General features: G+C 36.3%; 1 pseudogene; it reads right to left on the reverse strand.

The window, feature by feature from the left end:
• Positions 1-430: 430 nt before the first annotated feature.
• LOC141558845 (vomeronasal type-2 receptor 26-like) lies at positions 431-24,716 on the reverse strand (annotated as a pseudogene).
• Positions 24,717-24,886: the final 170 nt, after the last annotated feature.

Below are 24,886 nucleotides of genomic sequence, written 5' to 3' on the forward strand. Positions count from 1 at the left end.
GTAAGTCGTGCTTCCAGTCCTTGTGGTATCTATCAGTCCTGAGCTAATTCTGAGACTTAATTTATCTAATTGGTTGTGAGGGAGTGAGGACGTTCACTGAGTCGTGTGTTTCTTCTCCGCCATCTATAACTTTGCTTTTTCAACAACACAATGATTCAACACTACTCCAAGGATCTTTATGATGAAACTGTTGTTGTTAAACAGTTTGTAAAAAAAATTATTTTTAAGGGCTCTTTTTATAAACCTGAGGAATAATGCCTGTATGTTTCTCAACAAGACATTTATATAAATATTTTGTGTAACTGCATGTGTGGCCTCTCCTTGGTTCTGAGGTTGAAAAAGAAGGGAGAGAATGTAGAAGTCAAACCTTTAAAAAAAAAGTTAAAAATAGTGTTTTACATGGAATGGGGGGAAATAAAGATATCAAATTTTAGAAAAAAGAAAAATTCTTGCTCCTAGAACTCCTTTGATTCTTGTTCTGGTTTATGGTATTTTCCCATGATGTCAGGAGAATCAAAAGACATTTTGGAATAAAAATGCAGCCCAGTAACCCAGCACTGGAGGCCAAGATGGAGAAGATCTCCACAATCATCACAGCTTTCCCTTTGGAGCTCTGATATGTGGGGAGGAAAGAGATCCAGACACTGCAAAACACCAGCATGCTGAAAGTGATGAACCTGGCTTCATTGAAGGCATCAGGCAGGTTCCTGGCCAGGAAAGCTATGGTGAAGCTTCCCAGGGCCTGAAAGCCCATGTAGCCCCGGACACAGTAAAATGCAAAGGCGGAGCCCTCGTTACATGTGAGGATGATGTGCCTGGATTCAGAGTGTGTGTCTGCCTCTGGAAAGGGGGGAGAGGTCCCCAACCAGATGACACAGAATAGCCCTTGAATTCCAGAGCAGATGAGAACAACACAGTAGGGCACTCTAGAATGAAGGAATATCCTCATCTTGCTCCCTGGTCTTGTAACCCTGAAAGCCAAAACCACTATGATGGTTTTGGCCAAAATGGAGGAAACAGCCACAGTGAACACAACTGCAAATATTGTTTGTCGGAAAATGCAGGAAGCAGTGGTGGGACGGCCCAAGAAGAGCAAGGAGCAGAGGAAGCAGAAGGAAAGGGAGGTGAGGAGCAGGTAGCTGAGGTTCCTGTTATTTGCTTGCACTATGGGAGTGTCTTGGAATTTCACAAAGACCCACAGAACCAGAGCCGTGAGCAATGAGAGTGAAAGAGCTACAGCTGTCACTGCCTTCCCCCAAGGTTCATTCACATCCAGGAAGGTCACAGTCTTGGGGAGGCATCTATCTCTCTGCTCATTGGGATATTCATCCTCTTGGCACTTCTGACACTGCTCAGCATCTGCAGGAGACAAAGATTAGATTAAAACATTTCTCTACATTCCCACATTAGGAAATAGTCAGGAGAGCTGCAGCAAGTCCTTCTGCTTCCATAGGATGCGAAATCCTATTCTCTCTTTGCTGGATAACACAGTCACTGGTAAGTTACTTGGTATACTGGCCAGATGAAATCTATTCTTGCCCTTGATCCCTGGTTGGCTTTTGCTCAACTTCTCTTTATACCTTTTACATAAATGATGTCACCTTTTCTTCTTAATCTAATCACTAAGGACAATAAGCTTAGACAGTAGAGCCCTGTAGTATCAAAATATCAAGATTGTTTCTGTGTTGTGTTGGGCAACAACTCAAGTTGAAGAGCTGCTTGTATCTATATTTCCTCATTCTTTCCAGCTCCAAGTTTACACCTTTCCACAATTAATATTGTAGAATTTATATGAATTTTTTAAACATTTTCTAGATAGATACAGTGTGTGTATTCTTGTCTCTTCTGTTGGAATAGAATCTCCCTGAATGAAGGATCCACCTCCTTTTTATCGCTCTGTCCCATTATTTATGACCAAGTTCTTCTCATACTAAATGGCTATTGCTTGACTGATTGATTAATGGCTTATTAAATAGCTGGCAAGTTTCTTACAGAAAACCGTTTTCTTTTGTTTTGGAATTGTTCCTTTTATAAATCCCAAGAGAAATGAAGCCTTTCCAGGATATTCAACAATGAAAAGGTAACTCTTTAACACCTTCATTTCAGCAATTAATTAAAAGAAAATTGTCTTTGGATCCTCCATTGTTTTTTTTCACTATAATTTTGGAATAGTGGGTTGACCAATTTTCACCCTATCTTTCAGATCTATGAGACCTGAAATTAGTATCTAGAATGCTTCAGTGACACACTAGATCCATAGTTGTTTTAAGCATTCTGTCTGTTTCCTAAAAAAATATTTTTCTCCTCATTGTTTCTCCCTCTTTTTTGTAATCTTCACAAATCTTTTATTGCCCTGTCACATGTGCAGTGAAGACCCAAAGAGATATGCTAGTTTTTACTACAAATTACCAAGAACTAGGGTTCCTTGCAGTAACGCACCCCTATGACTGGAGATTTCTCCTTCTGAGCATGGGGAACAGCTGAAGCAACAAGGTGGGCTTTCCCCTCCAAAGGCAACGTCCTAAATCCAGCAGGACAACTGGCACTACATACTGCAGAAGGAACCTAAGATGGTGACAGGAGACTGGAATAAACATTTTTAACTGATAGCTATTTATGTATGCAAAAAAAAAACCAAGCTATTTTTTTGCCATTCTGGTTTTTGTGAACCACCTCTACAGGTACATAATTAAAAGTGTATATGAAATATGATATAGTCCAACTTATTTTTTTCCATTCGTCACCTACTCTTCTGCAACACTCAGTGACAAACCTTCTCCCCCGTTGAACCATTCACAAAAATGTTTTTTCATACCCTGATCATTTAAAGATAGTCAATATATTGGCCAATTACAGAGAAGATGACTTCCCCAGTCTCAGTCATAGATGTGGGAGAGATCTCAACAAGATCCAGAAGGTTCTTCTTGGGGATGGCCATTGATTGTACTGCAAGTGCTGTTTCCCAAAGTAATGTGAATTTTAATTGCCTAGAAGTATTCCTAATATGGTCAAGGGTTTAAACAAGGTTACCCATTAACACCATTACTACCATTACTATGCAATACAGTACTGGAAATGTTTTCTTCAGTAATAAGAGATGAAAGAGAAATTGAAAGCATTGGTGAAGGAATGGTGTACACTTTTGGCAGAACTAGTGCCAGATTGGGTTTTGGAGTGACAGAACCCAGAAACATTTGGAATGTAATTTTTCAGCTTAAGATATATTGGAATGCCTTCAGGAAAGGACTTTGTGGACAGCACAGGGTGCATCATGGCCCAGCAGAGGTGGGGTATATCTAGGACAGCCTGGAGAAGTCCAGCATTGGGAATTTAGTGTGAGGCTCTTAGCCAAAGTACAGCAACAGTGTCTACTGTGTCCTCATCCAGAAAGCCAGTGCATCAGTAGTTCTGATGTGAGACATCGAGGGCAAACATAGAAGAGAACCTGGGAGTCAGTGAACCTCAGTGAGCCAGCCCAGTGGCAAAGCCTGCAGCACCATTGCCTCCACCCAGTCAGTGAGAGACCCCTGTTCTTTTGCAAAAGAAGTTTGAGACTATCTCTTGTGTATCCAAGGAACAGAGTTCAAATTTTAAAAGTGAGAAGAGGAACAAAAAAAAAGCCTCTGACCATAGAAAGATATCAGTCAGGGAAAATCATAATAAAAGGCTGGAAGAGGATAACAATGGCAAAATGCCTATGAGTAAAATCTCAGAGGGGAATATGAACTTTTTTCAAGCTCAAAAGCCTCTCTTGAAAAAGCTCAAAAAAAAAAGATCTTAAAAAAGAGAGGAGAGAAAAAATGTTCAGGAATAAGAATTAGGAAGGAAAATTATGAGAATTTGAAAATAAAAACTTAAGCTTGGAAAAGGAAATATGGAAATGTATAGAAGAAACAACGCTTTAAAAAACAAATGGACCAGTGAATTCTCTTCATCATTTAAAAAACAATGAATTTTAATACTATGTAAACTATTTAGAAAAATGATTTAAGAAAAAATCCACCAAATTTCTTTTCTGACTTAGAATTTGTATTGATGTGTAAACCAAAAAAGGCCAAAATAGAAAGAGAAAATTATAAACCAATTTCCCTAATGAATATTGATGCAAAAAACTTAAAAAGTATGGAAAAAGAGATTCTAGTAGCTTATCACCAGACATAATACATTATGTCTAAGTGGAATTTATATCTGAAATGCAAGGCTGGCTCTGTATTAGGAAAACTATCATCATAATTGTCTATATTGAAAACCAAAGTAACATATGTCATACAATTATCTCAATCCATGCAGAGAAATTATTTGGCAAAATAAAACATCTATTTTTTATTAAAAACACTAGAGAGCATAGGGATAAATGGAGTTCTTTTAAATATTATAAATAGTATCTAGCTAAACCTTTCAGCAAATATTATATGTAATAAGGATAACTCAACACATCTACAATAAGATAAGGTTGCCCATTTTCACCACTATTATTCTGTAATGTACTAGAAGTGTTATTTAAGGAAATAGAAGAGAAGAAATTTTTTAATGAATCTGGTAATTTGTGCAGGAAAAAATCTATCATTCTTTGCAGATAACATGATGTTATAGTTATACAATTCAAGAGAATCAACTATAAAGCTACTAGAAACAATTAACAACTTTAACAGTTCCACAGGATGTAAAATAAACACAAATGTATTATCAATATTTCTATAGGTTACCAACAAATCTTAGCAGCAAGGTATGGAAAGGAAAAAGACATATGCAATAATGGTAGGCATATAAAATATTTGGGAGTCTGTCTGTTAAAATCAAGGCAGGAACTATAGGAACAGAATTACAAAACACTTTTCATACAAATAAAGTTAGATCTATACAATCAGAAATATATCAAGTGCTCATTTGTAGGCCAAGCTAATCTAATCAAATGTTAATTCTAACTAACCTACTTATTCAGTGCCATTCTAATCCTCCTGCCAAGAAATTGCTTTTTAGAATCAGAAAAATAATTCATCTGGAAAAACAAATTTCAAGAATTAATGAAATATTGAAAAATGCAAACAAATAATGTCTAGAACTTGTAGAAATAAAACTATTATAACAGTACCCTTCAAAGGTATTTGGTAATGGCAAAAAAACATAGTGGATCAGTGGAATAAGTTGGGTACACAATGCAGAATTGTCAACAATTATAGTAATGTATTGTTTGATAAAATGAAAGACCCCATGTTCTGGGAGAAGAATTCACTCATTGACTAAAAGTGCTGGGAAACCTGGAAAATAATATAGCAGAGACTAGACACTAACAAATATCTAAAATATATCAAGATAAGAAAAAAAAATGATTCGTGACTTAGACACAAATATAAGCAAATTATGAGAATAAAGGCTCATCTAGCTCTTGGATATTTGGAGAAGAGAGGATTTTTATGACCAAAGAAGAAATGGAGAATATTATAAAAGCAAAATGGATAATTTTGAGTAAATCAAATGGAAAACATTCTGCACCAAAAAAAAAAAAAACAAAAAAAACAAAAACAAAAACAAAAAAAACCTCAGAATAGCCAAGATTTGAACAGAATCAGTAAGATTGTGGAATGTTTTTTTTTTTTTTTTACTGCCCTCTCTCTTATGAAGGTGTCATTTCTCACATACATAAATACATATACTTTATATGTATGTATACATACATACATATATATATATGTACATGTTATGTATGTATATGACTCAATTTTATAAACACACAAGCTGTTCCCCAATTGATAAATGGTCAAAAGAATGAACCAACTATTTACAGATAAGAAATTGAAGCCATTTCTCGTCATATGAAAACATGCTCTAAATCAATATTGACTATGAAAATCCAAATACAGGAAACTTTCTCTGATTGAGTAAGATGACAGGAAAAGATAATAATTAATGTTGGCGGAGATATGGAAACCCTTGCACACTAACATTATTGTGGAGTTCTGGAATGACTCAACCATTCTCAAGAGCAATTATGTTCAAAGGACTAAGAAAATGTGCATATCCTCTTGTCCAGCAGCATCTCTACTGAGTGTCTATCTCAAAGAGATCATAAAAAAGGACAAAAGAAGTTTCTTTTTATAGTGACAAGGAACTGGGAATTGGATTCCCATCGCTTGGGGAAGGGCTGAATAAGTTATAGGACAGGAATCTACTGGAATATCATTGATCTGTAAGTAAGGATTACCAGGATGATTTCAGAAAAACTTAATTAAACTGATGCTGAGTGAAATGAACAGAACCCTGAGAACATTTTACAGAGTAGTAAGATTATACGATGATCAGCTCTGATTGACTTGTTTCACTTCAACAATGAGATGATAAAAGATAATTTTAATAGACTTTGGTCTTACTTGGTTTTGAGAGAATGTGTGTGTGTGTGTGTGTGTGTGTGTGTGTGTGTGAGTGTGTGTGTGTGTTTTTCTGTGTGTGTGTGAATTGGGATTAAATGACTTGCTCAGGGTCAAAGATCTAAGCAGTGTTCAGTGTCTCAGACTGGATGTAAACTCAGGTCCCCGTGGCTCCAATGTTGGTGCTCTACCCACTGTGATTAAACAAGATTTGGTGTATATAATAATTATATGATGACTTGGTTGATTTTAGAAAAAGGGGGGAAAGAGTTGCATGAAATAATAAAAAGTAAACTGAATTGAACTAAGAAAATCGTGTGCACAGTTAACAGCAATGGTTTTCTAATAATACTTTTGAAGTCTAAGACATTTTGTGTGCTATAACTTTTAAAATCAATTACAAAGGATAATGAAAGTATAAACAATTTACCTCCAAAGAGAGATAGAACATGGATACATTTGTTTTGCACACACCCAAACACACACACACACACACACACACACACACACACATACACACACACACACACACAGATAGATAGATAGATAGATAGATAGATAGATAGATAGATAGATAGATAGATAGATAGATACACTGATACATCTTTTAGGGGAAAAGTAAGCAATATGTAATGGAAAGTCATGGTTATGTATTAAATCTATGTTGTGCTGTGTACAAGTTAAAGGTTTTTTCATACTTTACTATATAATTTGAAAACAAAGACAAATTCAAATATATTTATGCTTGCTTTGGAGATTGCAAAAAAATGGGAATATGAAATAATATCCGCAATATGAAGATTTGTTGGACTACATATTATATTTATAGATATCTGTGTGAATACATAGATATAACTTTACATATATATGCAAATAAATTTCTCTGTTTATTTAACAATATACCTGTGTAGATGTGCATAAATATAATAAAGTATTATAGTGTTGTAAGAAATGATAAAGAGGATTGCTGCAGAGAAAACAGGGGACACATGTATGAACTTATGACAAGTGCAAGAGAATCAGGTCTTACATTCTAGCCATTTTTCCACCCAGCTGCACCTGTCAACAATGGAGAGTACATCACATAAGTCAAGGTTTCTTCTTGTTTAGGAGCATAAATTAATAATAATGCTCTGACCTTTGAACTCCACAGGTTCCACACTATGACATTTGCACAGATTGTAAAATCTTGCCCAGGCTGAGCTTCTGGGATAAAGTCCCCCACGTACAGAAGATGATCATTTTCATAATTGAAGTATACATAGTTCATAATGGCATACTGAGCCTCTGTACGTCTATTCTCATCCACAAACACCTGCTCACCAACAATATTCTTAAACTGGGTATTCTTCAGGAAGGAGTGTAGCTGGAAAAGAGGAGAAATGCTCATCAGTGAGCGGTACCTCAGGGAAAGGCAATTGGGCATGAGAATTTATGGAGTCTTGTGCTCTTATATTTAGGTGGGGTCAAATCTGGGTTTCTTCTGGGACATAGAAATGACCATCTGATACCTGCCTGCATCTCCCAGGTTTATAGTTTCAGTTTCTTACTCAAGTCCTCATTGATTCTCATCCCCTTTATATCATGTATTGCCAAGGTCTGCTTGCAACATCTCTCTACTATGATCCCCTCCTGTTCTCTGCTACTGGAACATCCTCATGACTTCACATCCTGGTGGGTGCCTCTGCCTTAAACCTCTCCTATTCTCCCCTCCATCCTGCCTTTGAAGGGATTGTTCTGAAATGTAGGCCAGACCATGACACACCCATCCTTGATAATCTCCATTGGTTTTTCTCCCATCTCTAGGATAAACTATCAAACCATTTGTTTGACATTCCAAGTACTTGGTGTAAACCAGGAGCTCAATACAGTAGCCACTGAATACACAACACCTGAAACTGCAGAACTGGCAGGCATTGCAGCAGTTCTTGGACCACAGATGTTAAGAGGGTTGAAGAGCTTGTCAGAAGGGTATCACAGAGGTCTCTTTTAGCCCTGGGACAGGATTCGGTTGCTTTGCCAGTACCCAGATCGAGCACACCTGCCTGGCTCACAGTTTGAGAGTGAGGAGGAGAACTAACACACAAGGACATTTAGCAACAGCAGATTATGGATCTTCTCACAGCTGCAGGGCACCAAAAAGTGCTTGTGGTAACTCACAGAACAGAACAGAACAGAACAGAGGCCAAGACATTAATAAACAGATTTCTTCCAAGATCAGACAACCTTGACAGAAGTGAAACTTCCAGCTCCCTAGAAGAATCCCTGAAAATAGCTGCACAAAATTCCTGAAGCTTGGGATAAGTGGCCCCTTTACCCTGGAAACACAGGGCACCTACTCTTATACACAGATAAAGTCAAAGAATAGGCTGGGAAAACTGACAAATAACCAAACATGGTTCTGACCATAGAAAATTACTGTGATGAACAGGAAGATGAAAAATCCATACTAAGAAGAAAACAACGTCAAAAACTCCTATATCCAAAGTCCTCAATGAAAGTAAGAATTGGTCTAAAGCCATAGAAGAGTTCTAAATGAATTTTCAAAAGGAAGTCAGAGAAGTAGAGAAAAAGTATGAATAAAAATGAGAGAGATGTAAAAGGAAGCAGAAAAAGACTTAGAAGAGAAAAAAGCCTTAAAAATCAGAATTCAACAAATTTAACAGGAAATATAGAGGCCCATTGAGGAGAAGATTTCCTTAAAGATTAGAACTAAGAAGGTAGAAGGTAGTGATGTTTTGAGAAATTAAAGACAAAAGCAAAAGGAAAAAGAATGAAAAAACAGTATGCAGTATCACAATGGAAAATGCTGTCCTGGAAAACAGAAAGAAGGGAGATCATTTATCATTATGAGACTACACGAGTTCTACAATCAAAAAGAACATGGATTCTATCTTTCAAGAAAGTATCAAGTAAATTTCTCCTGCATTCCAGAATATGAAGAGAAAATAAAGGATAAAAAAAGCTACAGATCATCTACTGAAAAAGATCCCCAAAGGACATCACCAGGGAGGTTATAGCCCAATTCCAGATCTCCAAGTGAAGGAGGAAATAGTGCAAGATGCAGAAAGAAACACATATATACATTGGAGCCACATTGAGGATGAAAAAACAATCCTCACCTTCTTAATGGAAAGATCAGAGTGCATAGAATAGTTTAATTTGGAGAAAAAAGGATCTGGCTTACAACTAAAGATCACCTACCCAGAAAATCTGAGTTCAGTCCTTCAGGAAAAAAAAATTGGGTTTCTAATGAAATAAAGGGCCTTCAAATATTTATGATAAAAGAAGTCCAGAGCTGAATAGTAAATCTGAAACCTAAGGTTATTTACAATTCTAAGACTTTAGGAAGGAAATTTCATTTTAACTTTATATGCTATTTGACAAATATTGGAAACCAACAATAAAATCTTTGAGGAATATACAATCAGAATAATTTTAGAAATTTAAAAGTCTTCAATGTCTCCCATGTCTCACTTCTTACTAAAATACATACTCAAAAAATCATAGCTAAAGAGCCAAGATGGCGGAGAAGATACACGCGAATTTGTAAGCTCCCTTCTTCCCACAATACCAATTAGTTAAATCTGCCTCAAAAATAATATTGGACTGATAAAAACCACAAGGATTAGAAGCACAACTTACCAGCTGAAGAGAATCTGGAATTTCAACAGAAAAGGTCCATTCCGAGGGCAGGAAAAAAAAGATCAGCACAGACAGGGTTAGGTGCTAGCACACTGTGCAGATCGGGCTGGGGAGAACTCTGGGATCAGAGAAGCCACTGAGATAGAGGAATCTGGCACAGGCTGCTGGCTCTTCTCTGCTTATAAAATAGCCAATCAGAAGAGAAATCAAGCTACTTTAAAATATAAAGCCATATCCTAAATCCACCCCAATCCAGAAGTGACCTATCAGATCTCTGCATGGCTGTGCAGCCACCTTCTGCTGCCCAGGGCTTCTCCTTGGCGTAGTTGAGAGCCTGAACAGTGGTGGATACAGCCCAAGGCAGCCTCTAATCCACATAGTGTGGGCCTCAGCCTGAGGCAGTGGAATTCTAGCAGCATTGGAATTCCCAGAGAAGCAGAACTCCCAGAGAAGCAGAACCTTTGAAGTAGGGACCGTGGTTTCCGGGCAGACACTTCTGGTTTGAGCACAGGGGCTTTTCACATCAGCTACTGATATCCACAGTCCCAAGGGAGGCATAGGCTGGGGTTTGTGACACTTTCACTGTTCAGCCTTAAACCTCAGGGCAGTCTCTAGGCTACACAGTGGGGTCCTTCACTGAGCACTCCTAGAAGCTGCAGAGGTGCTAACCACCTCTGAGTCATTTCCAGGGAGGAAAGAGGGGAACTCTCTCCCAGTGCTCTCTCTTAGCTCAGGTACAGGACTCGCTGCATCCATCCAATCTGGGAGGAAGCCGGTAAATAAACTTCTTACCCCAAGGACAAACCCTAACAGATTTTTAAGAATGAGTAAGAAGCTAAGAGAACAATTCACACCTTCTATACAGAGAAAGAACAGGTATCCAACCCTGAGGAAGCTAACAGCAGACAGTCTCCAGATGGCATCCTAAAGGGGAATGATACCTGCCCCCCATCACATAAATCTCTCCTAGAAGAGACTATTAAAAATTATGAGAGTTTGAAGAAAAATGGGGAAAGGAAAGAGAAGCTATGATAGAGAATAACAACATCCTGAAATTTGAGTTGGAAAAAAATAAAGAATTCACAGGAGTGGCAGGGAAACAAAATTTGTGAACTAGAAAAGGTTAAAAAATCACAGGAAAGTAGGATTTGTGAATTGGAAAAAGAAAATAACTCACTAAAAAAATTAAGGAAATGGAAAAAAATTCAACAGAGCAAAATAATTCATTTAAAAACTCAATTGGGCATATACAAAAAGAACTAAAAACTGTGAATGAAGAAAATAACTTATTAAACATCAGGACGGAACAAATAGAAATGAATGATTCATTGAAAACACAAGAATCAGTCAAACAAAACAAAAAAAAATGTAAAGCTAGAGAATAATGTCAAAAACTTACTGGGAAAATCTATAGACCTGGAAAATAGATCTAGGAGAGATAATCTGAAGATCATTGGACTTCCAAAAACTATGATCAAAAAAAAAAAGAGCCTAACTGTCCAGAGATAATAGAAACAGAAGGGAAAATAGGCGTTGAAAGAATTAATCGAACACCTTCTGATAAAGACCTTAAAAAAAGAACTCCACATAACATTGTGGCTAAGCTGCAGAACTACCAAACTAAGGAAAAAATATTGCAAGCAGCTAGGAAAAAACAATTCAAATATCAAGGTGCCACAATAAGGGGTCACTCAAGATCTGGCTGCCTCCACATTAAAAGATCAAAGGGCCTGGAACCTGATATTCCGAAAGACAAAAGAATAAGGATTGCAACCAAAAATAAACTATCCAGCTAAGTTTAGCATTTTCTTCCATGGAAGAAGATGGTCATTTAATGAAACAGAGGAATTCCCTTTGTTTCTAAGAAAAAAACCAGACTTTAAAAATTTGATCTACATCCATAAGACTGAAGAGAAGCAGAAAAAAGTAAAATGAACTCTTGAGAATTGTATCTCTGTTGTGGATATACAAAAAGTCCACATGGATAATTTGATTTTACTGATATAATATAAAAAGGGAAGTAGTAAAGGTAAGGGGATAGTATAGAAAAAGGGGAAAGAGAGATAAAAAGAGGGAAACTACATTCCATAGAAAATCTACCACATCTGAGGGAATTTAGAGAGGGGGAGAAACATTGTGTGAATCTTACTCTCATCAGAGTAGGCGCAAAGAATAAATAATTGATATATTTGTTTTTGAGAGAATTCTCTCTCACCTCATTAAAAGGGGGAGAGGAAAAGGGAAAAGGAAAAGGAGAATAAGTGAAGGGTACAAGAAAGGGGAAGGAACTTAAAAGGAGGAGGGAGGGATCCTAAAAAGGGAGGGCTGGGCATCACAATTTGGGTCTATAAATTAAATACTGGGGAAAGGATTCAGGGGGGTCAAGGGAAAAAGCATAATCAGGTGATAATATGATGGCAGGAAATATAGAATTTGTAATTTTAACTGTAAATGAGATTGGGATGAACTCTCCCATTAAACAGAGGCGGATAGCAGACAGGATCAAAAATCAGAACTCTACAATATGATGTTTAGAGGAAACACACTTATAGCAGGGAGATACATACAGAGTAAAGTAAAAGATTGGAGCAGAATCTATTATGCTTCAGGTAAAGCCAAAAAAGCAGGGGTAGTTATTCTTATCTCAGATAAGCAAAAGCAGAAGTTGATCTAATTAAAAGAGATAAGGAAGGAAACTATATCCTGCTAAAAGGTAGCATAGACAATGAAGCCATATCAATACTAAACATATATGGACCAAGTGATATAGCATCTAACTTCCTAAAGGAGAAGTTAAGAGAGTTTCAAGAAGAAATAGACAGCAAAACTATAATAGTGGAAGATCTCAACCTTGCACTCTCAGAATTAGATAAATCAAACCACAATACAAATAAGAAAGAAATTAAATAGATAAATAGAACATTAGAAAAACTAGGTATGATAGACCTTTGGAGAAAAGTGAATGGTGATAGAAAGGAGTATACTTTCTTCTCAGCAGTTCATGGATCCTATACAAAAATTGACCATATATAAGGACATAAAGATCTCAAAATTAAATGCAGGAATGCAGAAATAGTAAATGCCTTCTTCTCAGATCACAATGTAACAAAGACTATATACAATATGAAGTTATGGGTAAATAGACCAAAAAGTAATTGGAAACTGAATAATATCATCTTAAAGAATGACTGGATGAAACAGCAAATTATAGAAACAATTAATAATTTCACCCAAGATAATGACAATGATGAAACATCATACCAAAATCTGTGGGATACAGCTAAAGCGGTAATAAGGGGAAATTTTATATCTTTAGAGGCTTATTTGAAGAAAATAGAGAAAGAAAAGATTAACAAATTGGGCCTGCAAATTAAAAAGCTAGAAAAAGACCAAATTAAAAACCCCCAACCAAAAACTAAACTTGAAATACTAAAATTAAAAGGAGAAATCAATAATATTGAAAGTAAAAAAAAAAAACTATTGAATTAACAAATAAAACCAAGAGTTGGTTTTATGAAAAAGCAAATAAAATAGATAAACCTTTGGTAAATCTGATCAGAAAAAAGGAAAGAGGAAAATCAAATTGTTAGTCTTAAAAATGAAAAGAGAGATCTTTCCACCAATGAAGAGGAAATTGGAGCAATAATAAGGAATTAATTTGCCCAACTCTTTGCCAATAAATTTGATAACTTAAGTGAAATGTATGACTTCCTCCAAAAATATAGGCTTCCTAGATTAACAGAGGAGGTAAAATGTTAAATAGTCCCTTTTCAGAAAAAGAAATAGAACAAGCTATTAACCAACACCCCAAGAAAAAATCCCCAGGACCAGATGTACTTACATGTGAATTCTACCAAACATTTAAAGAACAATTAGCCCCAATGTTATATAAACTATTTGAAAAAATAGTGGATGAAGGAGTCCTACCAAACTCCTTTTATGACACATAAATGGTACTGATACCTAAATCAGGAAGATTGAAAACTGAGAAAGAAAACTATAGACCAATTTCCTTAATGAATATTGATGCTAAAATCTTAAATAAGATATTAGCAAAAAGACTTCAGAAAATCATCCCCAGGATACTACACTATGACCAAGTGGGATTTAAATCAAGAATGCAAGAATAGGAAAACTATTAGTATAACTGACCATATTAATAATCAAATTAATAAATACCATATGATCATCTCAATAGATGCAGAAAAAGCATTTGATAAAATCCAACATCCATTCCTACTAAAAAACGCTTGAGAGTATAGGAATAAATGGACTATTCCTTAAAATATTCAGGAGCATATATTTAAGACCATAAGTAAGCATAATATGTAATGGAGATAAACTGGAACCTTTCCCAGTAAGATCAGGAGAGAAACAAGGTTGCCCACTATCACCATTACTATTCAATATTGTATTAGAAATGCTAGCCTCGGAAATAAGAGTCAAGAAAGAAATTAAAGGAATCAGAGTAAGTAATAAGGAAATCAAACTATCACTCTTTGCAGATATACTGCATACTTAGAGAACCCCAAAGACTCTGCTAAAAAGCTATTAGAAATAATTCAGAACTTTAGCAATGTTGTTGGATACAAAATAAATCCACATAAATCCTCAGTATTTTTATACATCATCAACAAAATGCAACAGCAAGAGATACAAAGAGAAATTCTATTCAATACAAATGTTGAGAGTATAAAATATTTGGGAATCTATCTACCAAAGAAAAGTCAGGAATTATATGAGCAAAATGACAAAACACTTGCCACAAAAATAAAGTCAGATTTAAATAATTGGAAAGACATTCAGTGCTTGCGGATAAGTAGAGCAAATATAATAAAAATGACAATACTCCCTAAACTAATCTATTTATTTAGTGCTATACCAGTCAGACTCCCAAGAAACTATTTTAATGACCTAAAAAAAAATAACAACAAAATTCATATGGAAGAATAAAAGGTCGAGAATTTCAAGGGAATTAATGAAAAAAAAAAGTCAGATGAAGGTGGTCTAGGTGTATCAGATCTAAAGCTATATTATATAGCAGGAGTCACCAAAACCATTTGGTATTGGCTAAGAAATAGACCAGTCAATCAGCGGAACAGATTAGGTACAGAGGACAAAAAAAGGATACAACTATACCAATCTAGTGTTTGACAAACCCAAAGATACCAACATTTGGGATAAAAATTCATTATTTAAAAAAAACTGTTGGGAAAACTGGAAATTAGTATGGCAGAAATTAGATATGGATCCACACTTAACACTATATACTAAGATAAGATCAAAAGGGGTCCATGATTTAGGCATAAAGAATGAGAACATAAATAGATTAGAGAAACACAGGTTAGTCTACCTCTCAGACCTATGCAGGAGGAAGGAATTTATGGCCAGAGGAGAACTAAAGATCATTATTGATCACAAAAAAGAAGATTTTGATTACATCAAACTAAAAAAGTTTCTGTACAAACAAAACTAATGCAAACAAGATTAGAAGGGAAGTAACAAATTGGGAAAATATTTTTACAGTTAAAGATTCTGACAAAGGTCTCATTTCCAAAATATATAGAAAACTGACCCTAATTTATAAGAAATCAAACCATTCTCCAATTGAGAAATGGTCAAAGGATATGAACAGACAATTCTCCAATGATGAAATTGAAACTATATCCACTCATATGAAAGTGTTCCAAATCACTACTGATCAGAGAAATACAAATTAAGACAACTCTGAGATACCACTACACACCTGTCAGATTGGCTAAGATGACAGGAACAAATAATGAGGAATGTTGGAGGGGATGTGGGGAAACTGGGACACTAATGCAATGTTGGTGGAGTTGTGAAAGAATCCAGCCATTCTGGAGAGCAATTTGGAACTAGGCCCAAAAACTTATCAAACTGTGCATACCCTTTGATCCAGCAGTGCTACTACTGGGCTTATATCCGAAAGAAATACTAAAGAGGGGAAAGGGAGCTGTATGTGCCAAATGTCTGTAGGAGCTCTTTTCGTAGTGGCTAAAAACTGGAAAATGAATGGATGTCTTTCAATTGGAGAATGGTTGGGTAAATTATGGTATATGAAGGTTATGGAATATTATTGGTCTGTAAAGAATGACCAGCAGGATGAATATAGAGAGGTTTGGAGAGACATGAACTAATGCTGATTAAATGGGGAGAACCAGAAGATCATTATACACTTCAACAAAAATACTGTATGAAGATATATTCTGATGTAAGTGGATATCTTCAATATAAAGAAGATCCAACTCACTTCCAGTTGATCAATGATGGACAGAAACAACTACACCCAGAGAAGGAACACTGGGAATTGAATATAAACTGTTAGCACTATTGTTTTTCTACCCAGGTTACTTATACCTTCTAATCCAATGCTTAATGTGCAACAAGAAAATTGGATTTACACACATATATTTTATCTAGGATTTACTGTAACACATGTAAAATGTATGGGATTGCCTGTCATCTAGGGGAGGGAGTTGAGGGAGGGAGGGGAAAATTTGGAAAAATGAATATGGTGGATAATGTTATAAAAATATTACTCATTCATATGTACTGTCAAAAAATTTATAATTATAAAATTAATAAGAAAAAGAAAAAGAAAAAACTGGAAAAGTAGGCACAATAAATTTAAAAAAAAAAGGCACTACTCTTTCCAAATTACCTGCCATGGATGAGGTAAAGCAGACTCTTTATTTCCCAAGGACCTTTTCTCAAATTTTTTCATCAGTATTTCATGGAGAGCCCAAGCCACAGCATATAAAGCATTGTAGATGTTGTAACTCAAGGCAGATGTGGTCATGTCCACAGGATAAAGAGGTAAATGTTTCAGGGAGGCATTTGGTAAATATAAATCTTGCTCAGGGATATCTGGTTGATTTGAGCATTTCAAAGGTGATGGCCTATGTGCTTGAATAAAATTGTCCCTCATATCTAAAGGAGATATAAGCTCCCTTATAAAACTTTCAAACCCAGCTACTGGACTAGTCAAGGGTGAAAAGAAGAGAGTAGCATGGAAAGTGAAACCATAATGGTACAAGGCTCTGGTTGTAGTGTCTGAATGAGATGTAGCAATCCACACCTTCTTGGTTGGAAATAAAAATCCTGGTGGGTCTCCCATAATTTTTAACGAGTCTGTGTCAGTATGAATGACAATGACTTTGACTTCTGAAATTAGGATCCTGAACTTGAAACCCTTAGAGGTCTCCCTATTTTTTCTGTCACTGAGAGGGATCTTCTCCATTAAAGACACACAAACTCTATTTTTTTTCATTTCTTCTCTCATTTCCCTGAGGAATTCCTCACCTCTCATATCATCAAAGACAATCAGACCTATCCAGTTCCATTGAAAATATGCCAATAAGCGGACAATTCCTCGGTGAAGAGAAGAGGATTTGGGGGCCATCTGATAGAGGGAAGGAAATTGGACTTTGTCAGCAAGACTGGGATCAAATGGACCGTAAGTAACCTGGATGAGAAAAAAAATTATGGATGAGCAGGTGCATGCTGCTGCTGAGAGAACTAAAGTAAAATATACACTCTAATGGGCATATTTATTGTTAGAAGAATGTTTTAGATTTTATTATAAAGTTTATCAAAAATGGCAATTTCTCTCTGAAAGTCTACCTCTCCCTGAGCTCTCAAAAAGACAATGACTTATTGAAAGCATTCAAGCAATGAATCTTCTTTAAGCTTCCAAAAGGAACCAGAATAGATAAATTATTTCTTCATTTGATCATTTTCCCAGAGCAAATTGCTAGAGTAAACCAGCTCTACATTATTGAGGCTGAAGACAAGGTTTTCTTTGGTAAATGAAAGAAAACCACATGATCAGAACTGTGTACTTTTTTGATTTGGGAAAAAATAATATTCACCTGTAGATGTCATTACTGGTTTAAATTGTGGTATTTTCAACAAGAAAATCTAACTGGTTTCCAATAGACCCTGAATATTTATTTCTAGTTTTATGAAATCAGAAAACTGATATTCCTAAAGGAACTTAGTGAGATCTAAATTAGTGATACAGGAAAGACACCCCCAGTACAATGTAGCTGAGTAGCTGACATCCTCCCCATCACTAAGGATGTCCAAGAATATGACTTTTCAATTATACTGACAGCTCATTCTTCTTCATGTATCATTGCTATAAATAGAACAAACAGGGAAACAAAAAATGTTTTTTCAACATTAGAGAAATGCAATTCAAAACAAGTTGGATGTCATAAAAGACACCTATCAGATTTACAAATATCCCAAAAACATAAAAGGAAAGCAGAAAACGTGGAAAATTTTTGTAAGAAGAGTCTCTGGTAAAATCCAGCAGTAAACTGGGCAAGGGAACTGTAATGTGTATTGTAGATTGACTTCCTTTTTCAAATACAAAGTTATCTCTAGGCATATGAAAAAAATTCTAAGTCACTATTTTTAGAGATGTGCAAATTGAAACAACTCTGCAGTACCACATCCCACTTATTAGATTGATTAACATAACGAAAAAGAGAATCATAAAAAATCCTGTAAGGGATATTGTAAACTGGGGACATGTAGTGAGCTGTCGTCTCCAGAAGCTGCCAGATCGCTCTCTGGGAAGAGATCTGCTGTGTCTACTCAAATCTCTCAGACAGATTCTTCTTCCTGTAGTGAACCGTTGTCTCCATGTAGTTGCTGTTAACTCTTGTCCTTAGAAGTGACTTCCCTTCCTGCATAGAGCCCCATCAAGCCTGATGCAATGCAGAGTCTTCTTATTGAATCTCCTCCAGCTCTTATCCTTCTCCAGGCAGACTCCTTTTCCAGGCCCACTGTTCTCTCTTTTATTCTCCCAGAGAATGGGCGTGGGATAATGCAAGGGCTTCTGGGAAGAACCACCTCAGCCAATGAGCCTGCTCCTTCCATCAAGTCAACCTGAGTTCTCACCTTGTAATTGTCCTGAATTCTCACCTTGTCACTGTCCAGACAACCTGAGTTCTCACTTAGTAATCCTAACAGGGACATAACACGCTGGAATTGTAATCTGATCTAATTATTATGGGAAAAAATTTGAAAAGATGATCAAAAGGCTATAAAACTGTTCATATCCTTCTATCCAATAATACCTTTGATAAATCTAGATACCAATATTATTACAAAAGTGAAAAAGGACCAATTTGAACTAAATTCATTAAGCAGTTGTTTTTGCTATGGCTAAATATTGGAAGTCAAATGCACATATTTCAATTGTAAAATGGTTATACTATCTTTAGTATATGATGATGAGGAAATGTAAATAGGTTGGTATAAATGAGAAGCAAGAGAAAATTTCTGGAAAGTTCTAAGTACAAACATGTAAAGTGTAGTGAGCATAATCTGGAGAGCATGTTACACTCCAATAGCACTATTGTACCATAAGGAACTGTGAATGATTTAGAAATTCTCGTCAATGAATCAAGAAATTCTGAGAGAACTAATGAAGAAATATATGTTCCACCAATAGAGAAACAATTGATATTGTCTGAATCCTGAATGAAGCATACTATTTTTCATTTATTATTTCTTTCTTTTGAGTTCTCTTTTATAAAATAACTGAAATGGAAATGTTTTTCATGATTGTATATATATAACGGATATCTGAATGCTTACTAGTTTAAGCAGGGTGCACCTTAAAGGAAGACAGAGAAAGAGAATGTAGAACTCAAAACATTAAAAAACTGTTTTTGAGATGCTATTACTGGAAGCAATAAAATATGATATAGTAACAATGTGCTTGTAAATATTTAAGAAAATAAATATAATTGTAAAATAATTGAACATTGCTGAATCATGTCCTAATCTTCACACAAGTGGTCTAATTCTTCTTTAAAGTTCTCATAAACATGAAACTATGGAAAAAGAGAGCACAGTTTAACACCATGTAAGACATTCATGATTCTTTATACCTAACATTACTCTACTCTACAGATGAGCCCACATTAACTGTCATCAGAAACAACTTGAAATCTATTGTTTATTCTCTAAGACATATCAAAAGGTCTGTTCCAAAATTTGATAATCATTACCTCAATCTTTGGCAAGAATATTTGTCTCATTGAAAAATACAGATATTCTCGGACTGCATAAGAGGGCTGATAAAAACTCAAATCATCTATGACAAATAGTGTTTCAGATCTAAGGGTCACATATGTACCCACACATTACAGTAAGAAAGACTCTGCCTATTTGGTGAAGGAGACTTATTCAACTTATCCTGCCATGTTCTCTATGATCAGGATCAAGGAAAAATAATCCCATAATGGAACAGATTGCCTCTTCTCTTGACCAGACTTCCTGCTGTTATATTATCTGGCAACAAAGGTCCCAGATTAAGGCTTTCTCATGAATCCGTCGTTTAGACAGTTCAGTCATGTTTCCACAAGGACATCTGGAGTTAATTCCGATGCTCTTTGAGCTTATAAGTTTTTGTTTTTACTGTTCTCAACATATATGGTCAGGACTATTTATAATTTTAATGTTAGTGACACAACAAAGATCTCAACTGCTTTTTATCCAGGGGCTTTAAATAGTGAATCTGTATCTATAAAGAAATAATAGTTAAATAATGTTAGGTCAGGAGAGCTTTAAAATAAGGGATGTGGATAGAAATGGAGAGAGGCTTCCAGTCCTTCCCCTTTTCATATGAGTAGTTCCATATTCAATACTGACCTCCATTTCCTTTAAAGGAAACCATCTAAATATTTATTATTTCTCTTACATGAAATCATCCGGAATTTTCTTCTTGCTTCTGAACACACTAAACAGTCACCAATCTGACTGACCATTAACAGAGTTCACTAAGCAGCCAGCTTAAACCACAGTCCTCAGAGAGGTCTCTTTTCAGTTTGGAAAAGATGAGGTGCTTTCTGAAATGTCACTCCTTGCACCTAATGTTTCTGCTCTCCTTCTGTGCCCATTATTAAAGTTAATAATGTGAATAATGTTCTCAAACTCTTGTCCATTCGTAAATGTAAATATGAAGTTCTTAGAACAGCTCTGTGGATAAGCTTCCCAGTGCTGCCTAAAACAAGCACCTTATACATCAGTGCTCATGCTCAGTTTCCTTTTATAAATAATTCTCATCTCAATAAATTCTGGACTAATAGTGAGGGACTAAGTGATTATGAAGAATGAAGTTACTAGAATGAGGTATAAAACACTGAAAGTTCATTCAACTTAAAGTCAAGAATGGTAAGACTTAATTAGTTCTCATCCGTCACTGAAGTGTGTAGTGTCCAGTAAACACTTTAACTTCTCCAATCATTACTGAACTTATCTGTATAATGGGCAAATAGAACTAGTTTTGCTTTCAGATCCTTTCTTGGGTTGAAGGCTAAATGCCTTCTTGGCTCACAATATGGTTGATGTTCCAGGAGTTGTTCATTTTCCCTGATGATGACGACAGTTCAGTCACTAGAGAGTTAAACTGATCTAAGAAAACCCAGATTAATTAGTATCCCAGTTGATCATTAGCTGCATGATAACAATCTAACTTTTCTCAGTCACAGTACTCTCCACTGTAAATGGGATTTATAAGAATATCTTCATTATGAGTTTGTTGTGAAGATCAAAAGAAATACATTTGTGAAACATTTCATAATTTTTAAAAGATATACATAAATGCATTTTATTTTACTGCTGCTGCTCCTGCTACTTCTACTACTAATACTACTGCTGTGACTACTAGGTGCTACAGAAGCCAGAGAATGTATTAGGTTCTATCTCATTCACCTGGGGTAAATGGTAGAGGTCAAGCAGGGTCCCCATCTGAACAGAGAGAGCTGATGTGGCTCCTCCAATGGCAGCCACAATCTTTCCTGGCTCTTTGCAGTTGTAATTAGGGAGGGGCTGGTGTGTTCCAGACAGCCACCGCAGGTAGTTCTCCAAGGTCCTTTCTTCACTGGAATAGGAGTTGTACACACGGTATCCCAGGGAAATGTTGGGCAACAGATTGGGATTCCTGTTAATCTGATGCAGGGTGAAGGCAGCCATGTAAAGATGCTGGTAATTTTTTTCAATATATCTGGTGAATTAATGGTAAATGTTATAGAACATTCATGCAAACTTCACACAGAATTCATTTCAGAAGAACTTTCCTAACATTTAGACAGAACTAAGGACTGTTTAGCTCCTTCTATTTGAATTCAAAATAACCTCTCTCCATACACATTGTTCCAGTATTCTTTTTTTTTTTTTTTTTTTTTTTTTTTTTGGTAATTTTTTAAAGGGTGAGGACTACAGGCTATATGTCCTAATGAAACTCTGGTTGATTGAGTCATTCACTGTTTCCACAAGAAGACATGGATAGTTGTTGATTCTAGAAGTCACAGAGTATAATGGAAGGGAGGAATAAGGTATTGTGATGCAAGGTGGGAAAAGAATGATTAGATTGGTTAGAGTCTCTGATATATATGGAAACTGTACAGTGAGACCATATTTCACTGAAGAAATAAGGGAAGATTTCATGGAGATCATCATTGTCTATGAAAACTGAGGAAATTTTGATATCTGGGTATTTGGCAAAGAGGTCCTTTTAAAAGGAAGAAATTACACCTCTAAATTCTAATCAGTGTGAGAATAGAATGTGCCACAGATGTAGAACAGCAATATTTTACTCAGATCCTATCTAATATCCCCGATAAAATGAGTTCCTGGTTCAGCTTTCCTCTCTCCTCACTTTTTCCTTTTCTCTCATGATCTGAGAAGAGAAGTGTGTCCCAAGATTTTGGTTTACTACTAGATCTTCAACCAGGAGCCCAATAGCAAAAAACCTATACCTTTATTATTCTAGGCCATGTTTAAAAATTGACCAAACCTTGTACAATATTCTTAATAGTGACAACCTGGGCTTGTTTTAATGGATAGGAAATGTTAGTGTAACATTACAGTGGCATATTCAATTTCAATTATCATTGATGCTGATAATATGGAGGCCTTGCCTTCTCCTTGAGGTGCAGTTCTCAAGGGAAAAATCAAATAATTCATAAAACATAAAAGGGCATTTGATTTAGAACAGGATTTTTGTTTAATGTTTCACCAGTGGGTGGTGACGCTTCTCCCTCTAGGTCAAGTTTCCCACTTTTCCTAGATGCTGAACAACAAATAGAACAAAATGAAGCATAGTAAAGTTGCAAAAGAATAACCAATAATTCATATCATTTAATGGCCTTATTTATTAGACAAAAATATGCACAATTGTAATGAAATATTTATAATTTATTAATATTGATTCATAGAGAAATTTTATTTATAAGAACAAAGAAAAGTACAAATTAAAAAAGAATCAAGAGGAATTAAATAATGACATAAGACTAGAATAAGGTTCAAAAAAGAGCTCTTATCTGCCAAAGAACCATTCAGGGAATCTCATGGTGTGTCTTCCACAAGCAGAAGACAGAGTAAATAGCCAATGAGCTTGTCCTCTGAGGTGACAGAGGAAAAAGACACATAAATCGGTGGAGGAATCTGAATCTTTTTGCTACAGCACAGACATACAAACAGTTATATTTGAGTGTTGCATGGCTGTATACTGAGATCCTGCTATAGAAAGGAGGGATTTGCAAAGAGAGTTGATAGTGACAATGCACAAAACTAAGACTTATGCAACATCACAAAGGTCAGGATGTTTGTCAAAATCCCAGAAAGTAAATAAACACACATCTGTCCCTGGTTAAGGAAGAGTTTGCTTGAGAAATGAAAAGAAGCCCCTCTCACACTACCTCGAGAAACAGAATTCTCCAGACATCCCTGAGAGGGAACAGGCATTTCATAAAGGCATTTGCAAGGCTGAGAACTTGCTAGAGCTCCATCCTGCCCAATTCTGTCTTTTCCAAATAAAGTCAAATTTCCCATCCCTCAGTTTCCGGCTCCATCAGGCCTAACTTATTCAGTACCTTTGAGATTCCCTAAGCTGGGACATGCTGACCTTCATGACACCATTACTTCTTCCAAAAAGAATAGAAAATAATGATAAATTCATTTACCCACAGGAAGGAGTAACATAAGATCATGTTTCCAACTCACAGATGAGATGGGAGGAGTAGAATTATCCCTAACACTAAATTTCCTGAAGAAGGGGTCCCAAGGCTTCCTAATAAGAAGTGCTCTCTTGTTGTCAGATAGGCAAAGCTGGAGAGGAGACACAGCTTCCCTTCCTGTGAAAGGGGCAGATTTCTCCTTGTTCAGGATCTGGACACTTGGCAAGAACTCTGACCTAGGATAGAAAGGCAGCAGGGCCCAAGTACTTCTGCTGCTTCAGGCCATTAACCTTTCACTATTTACATGAAGTCAGGATGGACTGAAAGGGAGGGAGATAAAAGACTGAGCCTGGTAGGGACTGAGAAGCCTGGGGATGACCTGTTTGGTGAGGAAAAGGAAGGGGAAAGGAGGGGAGAGGGGTTTTCTTTCTTCAGCTCTGAAGTTAAAGAGACACAATGAAAGCTGCCAAGAAGATACAAACATGACGAGACAGGGAGAGGGGAGAGACTCATACTGAACAATGAGGACTTTTCTTGCATCCTTACAGTGAAAATGAGCCCAAGCAGAGAGAGACACTTACGTGTAAGGCCTACAAGCCTTGTTAGGAGGCCTCTGAAACCGCTCTGCTCCTGTTTCATTGCTCACTTCAGGTGACTGTAGGGGGATAAAGAAGCCGATCTCCACATCTCCAGGGATGTAATACATCGGTTGATCCTCATAGCACTTTTGCCCAGACCCTGGAAGCTGCAGCAGCAGAGACAGAGCAAGGGAAGAAACGAGGTGAGAAATGCTTCTCACAATGTGGGGCCACATCTCCCTGAACAGTAAGCAACGTTTTAACTCTGAGGCAATGGAGCGACTGCTCCTGCTCCAGC

The sequence above is a fragment of the Sminthopsis crassicaudata genome, chromosome 1 (genome assembly GCF_048593235.1).
Source record: "Sminthopsis crassicaudata isolate SCR6 chromosome 1, ASM4859323v1, whole genome shotgun sequence".
Classification (NCBI taxonomy): domain Eukaryota; kingdom Metazoa; phylum Chordata; class Mammalia; order Dasyuromorphia; family Dasyuridae; genus Sminthopsis; species Sminthopsis crassicaudata.